This window comes from Lactuca sativa, chromosome 2, assembly GCF_002870075.4.
Source record: "Lactuca sativa cultivar Salinas chromosome 2, Lsat_Salinas_v11, whole genome shotgun sequence".
NCBI lineage: Eukaryota > Viridiplantae > Streptophyta > Magnoliopsida > Asterales > Asteraceae > Lactuca > Lactuca sativa.
The window spans coordinates 180,609,174-180,623,017 of NC_056624.2; the positions used below are offsets into that span (position 1 = coordinate 180,609,174).

General features: G+C 35.8%; 1 pseudogene; it reads right to left on the reverse strand.

Annotated features, from left to right (window-relative positions):
- Positions 1–10,580: 10,580 nt before the first annotated feature.
- Positions 10,581–11,971, reverse strand: LOC111876741 (UPF0496 protein 1-like; annotated as a pseudogene).
- Positions 11,972–13,844: the final 1,873 nt, after the last annotated feature.

Sequence of the window (13,844 nt, forward strand, 5' to 3'; positions counted from 1 at the left end):
TATTCGACCCCTCAGTTTGAGTTCAAGCACACCCGAGAGTATGCCCGAATCCCTCTAACCAAGGCTCTGATACCATCTTGTAATGGCCCACAATTCAAGACAAAAAAGATTTCTTTTAATAAAACATTACTTTAAACAAAGTCATCATTCCAAAACATAATTTGAGTATAAGTTTTCAAAACACATGTTCATTATCAGAGTAAACATTCCCAGGCTGACTAATCTATGGTGTGTGCCATGCGATCACCCCGAGCTCCTCCCTCCGCTACCGGAAGTACCTGAAAACAAAACTGAAAATCGTAAGCATGAAGCTTAGTGAGTTCCCCACCTTACCACATACCATGCATAACCACAAACTGCACATACTGGGCCACGCCCGCTATCCAGGGCCTCGCCCCCTTCTTCGGGCCTCGCCCGCTACAACGGCCCCGTCGCTCCAGGCCCCGCCTGGCTTCGAGCCCCGCTCGGATACATATCTGTTTCACTTAGGCCTAGCCTATCACAGGGCCCCGCCCACTAACATATCATAGCACATACACATATCACATAACATCACATAAGCTAAACGTATGCTAACAACTCGTGCTCCAAGGCCTCGCCTATCTCTGGGCCCCGCCCGTGTCCTGCTACTGATGAGTCATGGAACCTCGTCCATGCTCCTGCTGATAGTGAGATACGGGCCCAACCCACTCTCACTCCTTTCCTAACTTGGGCCTCGCCCCTGGGCTGCTGCTACTGAGATGTGGAACACCATCCACACTTTGCTATTGGTGAGATACGGGACCTCGCCCACACTCACCTCCCTACCAGGCACATACAAGTATCACACAGACAACAAGTATAAACTATCACATAAACCATCTCTTGGGCACCCGCCCTCTATCATTGGACCTCGTCCGGATATCATACTAGCATACTGTGCCTAGGGCTAACCCCCAGGTCTTCTACTCATAACTACATGGGCCGACATTGTGGCCGTAGACCCATTCATACAAAGGGAAACTCACCTACACTGGCTGAACTTGCTGATGATCCCACTAGCTGCTGCCTGACCACTTACTGAACTCCGGCTCTACTAGCTTCCCGAGCTATCAATATCAATGCAACACTTAGTCTAACTGACCCCCGACAGTCAACCAAGTCAACTCTAGCCCAAGTCAAAGTCCTGGTCAAAGTCAACCTTCCAGGTCAACCCTACTCGCCGAGTCCACCTACTGACTCGCCGAGTTCTTATGCTCAAGTCCTTCTAATCGCGACTTGACTCGCCGAGTCAGCCCCTGACTCGCCGAGTCTCCTGATTCCTGAATCCTGATCAACTCACTGAGACCTAGCTTGACTCGCTGACTTGAGTCTTAACTCGAAGGGTTTGGGACCACGCGACCTGACTCGTCGAGTCCAATAACAGACTCGCCGAGCACAAGGCAATCTCCAACCAACTCGCCGAGTTGTTCATCCAACTCGTCGAGTTCCTCCTTATCTTCAAGCTACTCGCCGAGTCCACTCGAAGGACTCGCCGAGTCCATTCGGTTCCACAACATGCAGGGGACTTTCGATTCATGCAGGGACTCCAAACCGAAGATCTACTCTTCCCAAGCCTATCCCCCACGTAAAGTTGCAAACTTTACGTGTGAAGATGGAGATCTAAGCAAAATACACCATGAACTAGGGTTTGAGACCAAGAGGCTCCAAAATCCACTCAATGGCTGATACTTTACGGGATTCTAAACCAAAACAAGCATGGATCTGAGGTAGCAACCTCAGATTTGGACCTCAAGCTCGAGATTAAACTTAGACATGGCTTAAAAGCCCCAAAACTCATAACCAAAGAAGATCTAAAGGAGAGGAACGACTTAATACCTTCAAATGCTCAGAAATGTTCCCCAAACTTCAGATCCAAGGCCACTCCTTGATGCTTCAAAGATTCCCACTTCTTCTTCTTCCTTAAAACCACTCAAAAATGGCTAAAAGCTTGAATGAACACAATGGAGGCTTAGGGTGCGGCATTCTGGGTGTGAGAGACAGTAAAGGAGCCCTAGGAAGAAGAATGAGGCGATTAAATAGGCTCCAAGCCCCAGATTTAGGGTTTTCCTCGCACAGACCAGACTCGCCGAGTCACCTTGGCCAACTTGCCGAGTCGGTCACTTACTCCTCGACTCAGATCCCACTCGGACTCGCCGAGTTCCTCCTTGGACTCGCCGAGTCCCCCTTAAATCTAGGGTTTCTTACTTTATGGGCTTTCAAAATCTTGGGTGTTACACAACAAATCCAGATCAAGATTCCTCATTCTATCCTATGTGATCCCTATACTAAATGATAACCAAGACTAGTGGGTCGAACTTGGTGCCTTCGATCCACGGGTACAGTGAGGAAAACTCACATGAAACGAAGAACCCAGAAACACTGTGACATGCTTCCCTTTCTGCACTGCTTGCTCCCATGAGCCATCTAGCACCAAAACATGAAAGAATCTTAACCAATAACCCAAATCTTTAAAGTTTGACCCAAAGTTAAAGTGGTCAAAAAGTCAACGGTTAATAAAAGTCAACAATCAACAAAAGTAAACGGTAAACAAAAGTCAAGGGCCAACGAGTCCTCATAATATGACAAGCTACTAGGCACGTCGTGAGCCACTAAAAGAAAAAATAATTGCAACCTTTGATTCTCATGACGTGACATGCATAGTCTCACGTCGTGAGAACTGTCTGAATGCCATTTTCATGAATAAACCCCTTAATCTATTAAGCCACTAATACATTTTCTCTAGAAGGCTTCCTAACACCCCAAAGATCATAAAAATCGATGTTTTAAGGTCTTTCATGTCAAATGCAATACTTGAGCTCAAATTAGGGCATTTATGAAGAAAAGGAGGTCAAAACCTCAAGTATGAGATCAAACATCACCCAAACTTCAGATCCACCACATATAATCACCAAGGGACTCTAAGGACCCATAAAGTTGCTAGCTTTATGGAGTCCCAACACTCTCACTCATGTAACCATGGATAATCATTCATAAAATCTTAGACCTAGCAACAAGGAATCATAAATCTTGAATCTTGGTTACTCACAAAGGTCCAAAGATGTTGCTAGAAGATGCAAATGAAGCTTCCCAGCTGGATTTATGCTCCAAAGGTGATCCATTATTCTTTAAGCTACCAAAATACCACCAAAAGCTCAAGAGTCACAAGGAGAGGCTAGGGTTAGGGTTTTTATGTGTTTGAGGATAAATGAGGTTGTTAATGAACCCTAAAATGAAGTTTATAGGATTTAAATATAAAGGAAACCCTAAAAGATCATGGGCTTGGGCTGCAACACATCTCATGTCATGAGCTTAGTTAAATCAACATTTTCATTTATTCACTTGTCACGTCGTGATCTCTCTATGGTCACGTCGTGACACTTGGTTTTACCCAAAAACCATGTCTTTAACTCCTTGATGCCCTAAACCGATCTGTTATGGAAACTGGTGTTACATGGTAGTTTTTTTCCTTTCAGACATGCTTCTATTTAAATGTTGTTCTTATTTTAACAACAATACACTTTGTGGATTAAAGTGATCAAAGCATTGTATGGGGAGGTAGGTGTTCTGAAACATCCCTCACACGAGTGATTTTAAAATAGTTTGATAACCTAATTGATTTTAGTTTAAATTAATTCAAAGATTTTAAGCACGAAAATAAGATCCCAAAGTCCTAAAACAAAAAGTTAATAATTCGAAAGTAATAGGCAGTAACAATAAGTAATCAAACCACAATTCAAATGATACAACAAAAGTTATGGCTTTCAAAATATCCTCACTAACTTCAAATCATCACTTATATGTATCTATAATTTGAGCATATGTCAAAATAGGAATGTTAGGCATGAAAAGTCTAGTTAGTATACCCGTTGTTGAATTTTAAGAGTATTTGATGACAACGGCCATCCATACTCAAATTTAAACCTCTAAAAAAGGTTTTTACAACATAAATATCTCAAAAATCTCAGTATACCAAATCTAAGGTATAAATATAACTAATATTTCAAATTAAAAGTGGCACATAAGATCCATAATATAAGTTTTATACTTCAAATAATCAACAAGGCTAAACATTTGTTAGCAAATAATAACATGTTCCAATATAACTAACAACAAATGAATAATTTAGTAAAACTAAACAATGAAAATGAATATTTTTCTATTCTCAATCCCAAGTCAATATCATAAGTATAAATCTCCCAAAATGATGGTAAATATGGGCTCATTAATGATGAGCACATGGCAAACCTTCAACTTGTGTCCATTTTACAAACTAGGTACCGATGAACGATCACATAAGACCAAATAAGGGATAGCTAGTCCACTCATGCATGTAACGATATTCTAGAACACCTCTCACAACCCTATAGTTAGGTATTCAACAAATATAAGGGATCCCAAATATTGTGGCCAGTTAAGTCAACCTATCGTATGTAAATGCACATATTGGATGCTCAAAACATGTTTTAAAACAAGCATAGGCTTTTTTTGAATTCAAAAAGTTACTTTAAAATGATTTTCGTAAATGTAGACAAATACATCTACCAAACATATTTCAATCAAGGATATAGTATATCAAAAACCATTGAACAAAACATAAAATACGGTTTAAGGAAATGTATTACCGGTATAACTCTTTACTATTTCTAAGACAAAATACTTTCTTATCATCACCCATTGAACACAATTAAAGCATTACAAAATGACCAAAATGCCCCCACATAATTGTTTAATTCATTATATGGTTTAAATACTAATTTCGAGTTTGTATAGAAGCTATGGAAGAAATTAGAGGTCAAACGAACAAGTCAAACTCAAGTTACAAGGGTGGAATAAACATTAAATACCACCCCCCCCCCCCCCCCCCCCCCCCGCCCCCCCCCCCCCGCCCCCCCCCCCCCCTTTCCCCCTCAGTTTATTTGCACTAAGCATGAAGCTGTCAGTGTTTACCCCGCTAGTGTAGAAACACTGTCTTTTTATTAATTTTTGCTCCCTTGGGTCCTAATCCTTCTCCAACTCTTCCAATTGACACCAAGGAATATAATAAGTTTTGATAACATGTTTGATGCTTAATTAGCACATATTTAATATATGTCTTAATAACCAAAGGTCTTAACTTCATTTAAGAAAAGTGAACAATCTGATATTGAATGAATGAATTATATGTTAGGTTAAAATTACTCTATATTTTTGCCAAAGGAAAAGACGCCGAGTATTTAAATTTTAAAGCTTTTAAGATGTATTTATTTTTTCCCAATAGATCTATATCATGTATAATTTTTATTGACTATTCATGTTATTGTTGCATATGTAAAACAAAAAATTTCTAAATTGAAGTTATTAAAGTCCTACAATGACACAAAAACAACTTTATGGATTAACTTTGATATCTTTTGAAAATAACATTTTAGATAAAACTAGGGATGAGTATCGGAACCGGGTACCCGCTTTTAGAACTGAAATCGCCTTGGACTGCCGGTTTTGGAACAGGAACCGCCTTAAGCGGTTTCGGTTCCGGTTCCTAAAATTATGGAGCCGCCTTAGGCGGTTCCGATTCCGGTTCTTATTTTTTCGGAACCGCTACCCGCTGGAACCGGTTTATATATATATATATATATATATATATATATATATATATATATATATATATATATATATATATATATGTGTGTGTGTGTGTGTGTGTGTGTGTGTGTGTGTGTGTGTGTGTGTGTGTGTGTGTGTTACTTAGACCGGTTTAGAATATATTGGTCTGATTTTTTCCATCTTGGTCCGAATTGATTTGATTTGGATCGAATTAAATTGCAGTTTTATCGACAAAAGTCAACAAAATTAATGTAACCGGGTTACCCGCTCTCGGAACCGGAACCGTCAGTTCCGGGACTGGTTCCAAACATTTAAGAACTGCCTAGAGCGGTTCCGGTTTCGGTTTTAACTTTCTAGGAACCGCCGGTTCCGGTTCCGGTTCCGGTTCTCGCCCAGAGGCGGACCTAGAGGTGGTCCACAGTGGCACCGGCAACCCCTAACTTTTTCGGCCGCAATGGAAAATTTTCCGAAAATTTTCGAAAATTTTATTTTTTCTACTACCGTGCAACCCCTAACTCTCCCGTGCAACCCCTACTGTAAAATCCTGCGTCCGCCCCTGCTCTCGCCAAATGAGGCGGGTAACCGCCTATGCTCATCCCTAGATAAAACTCCTTGTGAAGGCCTTTATTGAAAAATTTGTTTTAATAAATGTTAGAAGGATGACAATCTTTGTCGAGAAGTAATAATTTAGAATTTTTATGTTTTCAATGAAAACATTTTAAAATTATATTTTAAAATCAAATAAAAATTCCGGAATATATGTGTTTTTCTTTTTTTGAGGCCTAAATTTAATGAATTGAACAAGTCCTTAAAATAGGCCCTAATCAAATCACATATCTGTTCATCCCTAATTTCCAAAATCTCCTTGTTGAATGTTGATACACAGTTATACACCACCTAAGTGGTAGTGGTCCTAACGGATCCACGTGTTAATGCCACATATTTGATTTGCTATTGTTACCATTAACTTGTTTTTTATTGGTAAATATTGTTATCAAATATTTTTTTTGTGGTCCTAAATTCTTTATTGTTAGTTGTTGGGGTTGTATACACTCTTAGAGAAATCGGACCCAATTTATTTCACGTGTAAATCATTCTTTCCTCGGTCATCACCCAACGCAATAAGTAACAAAATATCACGAATGTGCAAAACAATGTGTAAAACATAATTTCAAATTCTATAAATATGTAGGGGTCCACCTTAGACCTTATAAGAAAAAAGAAGTGGTTTATACGTAACATCCACTAACAATCGAAACAACCTACCACACAATCATCAATCATGGCCAGTCTCACAAAAAACATCACATGGCGTTTTTTCCATCCTACGACATGGACACTATGATTTTTAATGTTAGGTCACCTCGAGTGGATGTTATTGTGTGTGTTGTGGCATGAACACCCTCCCAATGGTGGTGTGGTGGGGAAGGTCGTAATTCGAACCATGGCTTATAATGTTTCTCTTTGTCTATCTTTCTCTTCTTCACATCTCTACTAAATGTACAACCCAAAATATATAGAGTACAAGTATAGTAAAAATGATGTGGAATGGTGACTATTTTGTAGGTGCATGGTAGGGAAGTGGTGGTGATATAAGTCATGTGACAATAAGATGCGATAATGAGGTGACAATATTTTTGGAGCGGTCAAGTGGTGATTTTAAGGAAACATCTTAGTTTCATTGGTAAAAACATAATCATTTAATGTTTAACGATTTCAATTTTTTTTTTTGAACCGGCAAATGAAGAATTATATAAAAATAGAGCCCCAACAAGTTGCTAAGGAAAAGTACATCAAAGAAGGAAAGCAAAACAAAAACAGGAGAAATAAAAAGCACGATTTCAATTTCTTAATGAATAATTTCCATCTCTTAATGAATAAAAAAAATATAAAATTCTTTAAACGTTTAGAAAATTTTGATTCGTTCAAAGTTTTTATGAAACATGTTAAATGCTAACCGATTAAAAAATGTCATTTAAAATTAACTAGATGTGTGTCCGCGCATAGCGGCGATAAATGATTTTTTTTTGGCGAATAGTTTCTTACAGGGAAATAATTTGTTAGATTTTATAAGTAGTTATTATGTAATAAAAAATTAACACTTTTAAATAAAATATTTATGTTTATATCTTATGTTTATATTGTTTGTTTATATTATTTATGTAATATAATTAATATTGGTGTTTAGTTTAAGAAATATAAATTAATTTATATACATGCATTTAATATTTTATAATCTTTATTTGTTCCAAATGGATTTTTTAATTACTTTTTTAATTCAAGTTTTTAAACTTTTGGTAAGTATTAATGAATTATTTATGTATAATTGATTTGAACAGAAAACTTTATAAAATATATCTTCTAAAATTTAAGATATGATTAATATTTTTTATTATATAGTATAAAATGATTTCCATATAGAGGATATCTTTGATGAGTTGTACATTTGTTTAATATTAAATATTTTTAAGCGATACTCTTACAAGATAATGCATTAATTCTTATCATAGTTTCAATAAAAAGAAATATAAAAAATGATTCATCAAGCCAACTTAAAATCTATCTAGCAGAGTTATTATGGGTAGTTTAACAATTTGGACATCATTCCACATAGATCCTTTTACCATTCATTTTTAGGTTATTGTCGGTATTTATATTGAACCAGAACATATAAACAATTATAGATAATGTTTAGCAGTATTAATTTTAATATAGAGTAAACCTAAAATAATATGAAGAAACAAAATATACAGTAGGTGTCTTATACTTTTAGCAATATCTACGCAATTTTACGAATACCCTAGGATGATTCATGATAACTATCAACATGTTATATATGGCTCATTATAAAATATTAATGTTCGTTGTTCTTTTTGCGTTGGTTACTAGTCAAAACAAAGTAAATATTTTTGTTGGACAAATTTGATAAAAATATTTAACTACAATAAATATTTGAGATGTTCATTAAGAACGTCAAAATCATAAAACTTTTTTAAAATTTTATGACGTTTTTATATTTGCAATCAGCTATTTTGTACCATCACTATTAATTCATAAATAGCTTTATTAGCTACCAACTATCTTTTTAATTAATCAGTCGAACATGATCTTAATCATAAAATATAACAAACATAAATATAAAACACAGTTATATAAATATTCATTCTACCGAAACCACATAAGAAACCTGCGTTATGATTACAATATTTCATTTCTTCGTCCTAAATTTAAATATGATCTGCAAATTTATAGTTGACATTGGTTAATAATTGCATATTCGTACTAAATGATACTACATTTTTAAAAACTCTTTATTTATTATATTTATTTATAGAGAAACAATAAATAATGCTGAGACGATGAACACCGACTTTTCTTTTAAATACTAATAATTATCAATTGCTACGTCAGATTGTCCGGAAGAGCATCTCCACTCGTTCAATAAACTAATATCGGATTGTTGCCATTTTTTTTTTTGTAGAAACTAACTATATGATTCAATATAAAAAAAATAAATAAATAAATAAAAAATAAAAAAACTTACATTCACTGTCAATTCTGATTAACATTTTAATAATAGAAGATAAAAATATATTATAAATGGATATTTTCAAAAAGAATACATTAAAAACCGGAAGTTTTAAACAATTTCAAGAGAAAAACTATAAAAATGGTATTAGTGGTTTATTATTTGTTAAGGAAACTAAGAAATTGGTTAAACTTTGTTTTATTTTTATTTTTTTGTTATTGTTTTATATAGTGATGCGGTCCAAAAAAACTTTGTTTTATTTTTAAAAACAATTTTTAGTGGATTTGATATTATGATCGACCTAAAATCGTATTTACCATTTAATTATATTTTATAATACGTTTTATTTATATTAATACTCTATTATTATTAAATATCAAAAGGTGACACCAACCCGTCCATTTGAGACCATATTCCTTCTTTCTTGTCCCTCTTTTTTTTTCTAAACACTTCTCACCTCCAACCTAACCATTTACCTCTCATGACTCATGATCAACCATTGCCATCACTATCACGAACCATCTCCAACTTAACCTTTTGCCCAAAACTCAATTGAAGATTAGAGAACCATGAACAGTAAAAAATGAGAAAGGAGCAAATCGGTGACATAAATAAAGGGGAAGAGGACCAAATCGGCGAAAATCCATAAACTTTATCACTAAAATGGATGAAATTTGAATCTTTCAACCTTCATCTTCTCAGTTTCTTTTGAAGATGGTATTGGTCAGCCTTCAATCAGAGAGGAAGTATCGTGTGCAATGACATAGAGCAATTAGGATCATTATGGGAGAAACAAGTATACCAGTTGTAACGTACAACAATAGACAATCGATAATCAAAGAACAAGTTCAGAGGCAACGATCGTATTGTAAGATGATCGAACAAGAACGATTTCAACTAATGAGGATTGCTTATAAAAAGAAATATTGACTGATTAGTTTTTAAAAAGTCAATAAGTGTTTATCAAATTGATAAGAGTTTTTAGAACTAGTATTTTAAACCCCTCAAAAAGGAGCTTTTGAAAAGTCACATGCTCCTTATTTTTCAAAAATGCTTATGACTTATACATCTAAAATAACTATATAATGATTATAATAAACAATATTCGTAGTTGTTAATACGAATAACTATAAAATAATTATAATAAACAGTATTAGTAGTAGTTAATACGAATAAGAGAAACTTCATTTCTGTATGTTCAATGTACTCTACAGATAGCAAATACATAGAGTTGATTAGTTAAAGGATAAGTGGTTTGACGATGGTTATTTATTTATTTATTCTTTTTTTTTTTATTATGGATGGTTTTCTCAAGACAGTAGGCAGTGTCGTTGTTCAATGACAGTGATGGTATGAGGGTGGGGGATTTCCATAGTTTGATAAGAAGCAAGCAATGTGGGGTACTACTCGAAAACTTGAAGAAAGGATCCCGATTGGGAAATCTCCATAGTTAAACATGTTTATGCTGATTGTAAATTTGTAATAGAGTACACATGCATCAGAAAACAAGGTTAAGATTTAAGAAACATCAAATTACCTAAAGTGAGTCACTAGGATGCTTGATAATCCTCTGCAAAACCACAGTCCTAGCTCTCCTTATTTCCCTTATACACTTACTTGAATGCTCACTCAAATCCTCAATTGTTTTTGCAAATACACTCACAATGTTCTTCATCTCCTCCATCACCATCCCTACCGCCTTCTCACCCTCTTCCCTCATGGCAAAATCCGCATTCTGCAAAATACCTTCCGTTTCAGTCCCCATTTTGTCAACAAGAGCTTTGATGTTATCCAGATCTTTGATCACAATGTAATTCCCGATCTGCATTGTACTCATCATCTCCCCCTGATCTTTGAATTCCCTTTCATACTTTTTCCATAATGAGTTAACCCACTTCCCCATTGATCCTAATGGCATGGGGGCAGCTGCCACCAGTGTTGTTACCAATGGTGGAGCAACAACGGCAACCGTCACTACTGAGAAAATCAGGATTGTGCTAAAGGTGGTCACGAATATCACATTACTCAATCTCCTTAATGTCTTCATTGATTTTAACTTCTTATCCACTTTACCCTTTTGAATTTGCAGTTTTTTTAACATCGTAAGTTGCTTATAGTAAACAGTTTGAAACAATTCGAAGAACTCTATTGAAAACGGACTGTCAAATGCTTTGAATTCTTTGAGTTGCTCTAGGGTATTTAAGTGATTAGTATCTGAATCGTACTGGTTAATTGCATTTTGGAAAAATGATAAGGTAGATCGAGCATTTTTCAGGCAATTCTCAAGAGATGTGCAGAAATCTAGGGTTTGTATGCTAATTTCGAAGTAATATTCAACCAACGAAAACAACTGGTTGGTGTCTCAAATGTCCTTTTTGCATTCAAGTATGACTTTGACTACTTCTTGATTCATATCGAGTAAACTTCCGGTGACTTCACGGAGAGAGTCAAGAGAAAGGGAACGAACATCAACGCCATCGGCGAGGGTGTTAATTACTCTGCTGGTTCGGTCTTGGAGGGTTGAATCGAAGGACTGAAGCTTCGGATTCGTTCGACAAGCATCTTGGTAGGAGTCTAGATCTGGGTTGTGCAGCGAATTCGACATTGATGAAGATGACGCCGACAACGACGCCGATGCATGATTGTTGGTTGAATTTGTGCTAAAAATACAACCCATCAGAATCAGAAGCAGATTGTGGGGTTTACACCCAAAATGTTTGAAAGTGGAATAGAAGAGTGGGGAGCAAGCCCAGAGGATCTTTTATCAGTCAAAGATTACATAAGCTTTGCTTTGCCTTCAGATAGAAAACTCAAAAGCGTGATTTTAAATATTTCTATATATGTATTTTTCTTATTACACACATCAAAGTTCAAACTATTTTTGACATCATAATTCTTTTTATATGTTATAAAACCATCGATGCTTCCGATTAATATTTAAACTCAATAATGTAGGGATGAGCATATGGACCGGGGAACCGGCCGTAACCGGTACCGGAACCGAAACCGGCACCGGAACCGGAACCTGATGGAACCGGTCGGGCCGGGACCGGGACGTTATTTATGTGGATTTTTGGAACCGGAAACCGGTAGGAACCGGAACCGATATAAGCGGAACCGGTAGAACCGGCAAAAACCGGAACCGTATGATGCTATTTTTCGAAGATCGGTTCCAACATTTGAAGACACGACAAGAACCGGTAAGAACCGGGAACCAGTTGAACCGCCGGGCCGGTTCGGTTCTTGATTTTGGCCGAAGTCGGTTCCCGGTTCCGGGCCGGTTCCGGCCGGTTCGGTCCTTTTGCTCATCCCTACAATAATGTTTGAGTTAAATATTCGACAATAATGCTTAAGAAAAATGTAAATCTTACATCTTCTTCATAACTAGTTGCTTGCCCGTCGTGCGTTGCGGCGGGGCCAAGTTTAAAATCGAGGTGGTCAAAATTATATTTTACAAAGTTGAGGGAAGATAGTTGTTGGTGGATAGGGTAAACATTAAAGTTAAGAAACTTGGGAATGTAAAAGTGACATTTTACAAAGTTCAAAATCGATGGAATCAAAATAACATTTTATAAAGTTGAAGGGTGATAACCATAAAAAATCAAATTATATCTATACTATTAGGTAAGTATGAAAGTTTAGACAATAGAAGTGGAGAAAGTGATATTTTAGAAAGGTTAAAGTGTAGAGGATGAAAGTGACGTTTTATAAAGTAGTACGACAGACCAAGTTCAAAGTCGATAAGATCAAAGTGTCATTTTATAAAGTTGAGGGATGATGATTGTCGGTGGACGGGGTAAACACGAAAGTTTAGAAAGGACGGGGTAAACACGAAAGTTTAGAAAGTTAAGGAGGTGAAATTGATATCTTACAAAGTTCAAAGTCGATGGGTGAAAGTGATATTTTATAAAGTTGAATGGTGGTGATCGTAAGAAAATCATATTATATATACTATAGAGAGGTAAAATGTGAAAGTTTAGAAAACGTAAGAGTGAAAGTGATATTTTAAAAAGTTCAAAGTCAATAGATGAAAGTAACATTTTACGAAATACAAAAGTGAAAAGTGTTATTATATAAAATAAAAGGGTACAAAACGTTAGTAGAACCATCCACCGACCTTGCAAATTAATATATAAGTCAATTAGGTTTTTTTTTCTAATATTTTAATAGTCTAGTTATGATAGGAATTATTTTGGTATGGAAATTTTAGATTTTATAGAGTATACTTTTATTATGAGTTTGTCATTACTATTTATTAAAACATATAAATAAGTAAGATTGCTCACCTAAACAATTTTAACCAATTGTATTTGAGTTGTGCATTCAAAATTAGTGATAAAAATATAACATCCTATTTCATGTCGTTTCTTATTTCAGGTTCGTGGGCCGGAAATCGTTTGTGTAAAGGAAATGGGCCTTAAGGAGGCAAAGTTTAGTCTTCATGGAAGGAGGTAATGATGGTTATGAGATTTAACCCTTGAACTTTGTAGTAGGCCGAAGGGTAGAAAGGGGAAAGTCATAAACAGGGTTCTTGCATGAAATATGGATTTTTATTCAAGAAGTTAGTAGTCCAATATATCTAGATAATAGTGTGGGGCTCTTCAATACCTTTCCGTGGATATAAAGATCATTGAAAACAGAGTTGGAACAGAGAAGTTATGATTGTTATAAATTAGGAAGGTTTTAGGTTTAGTCTAGTACGCTAGGCGTA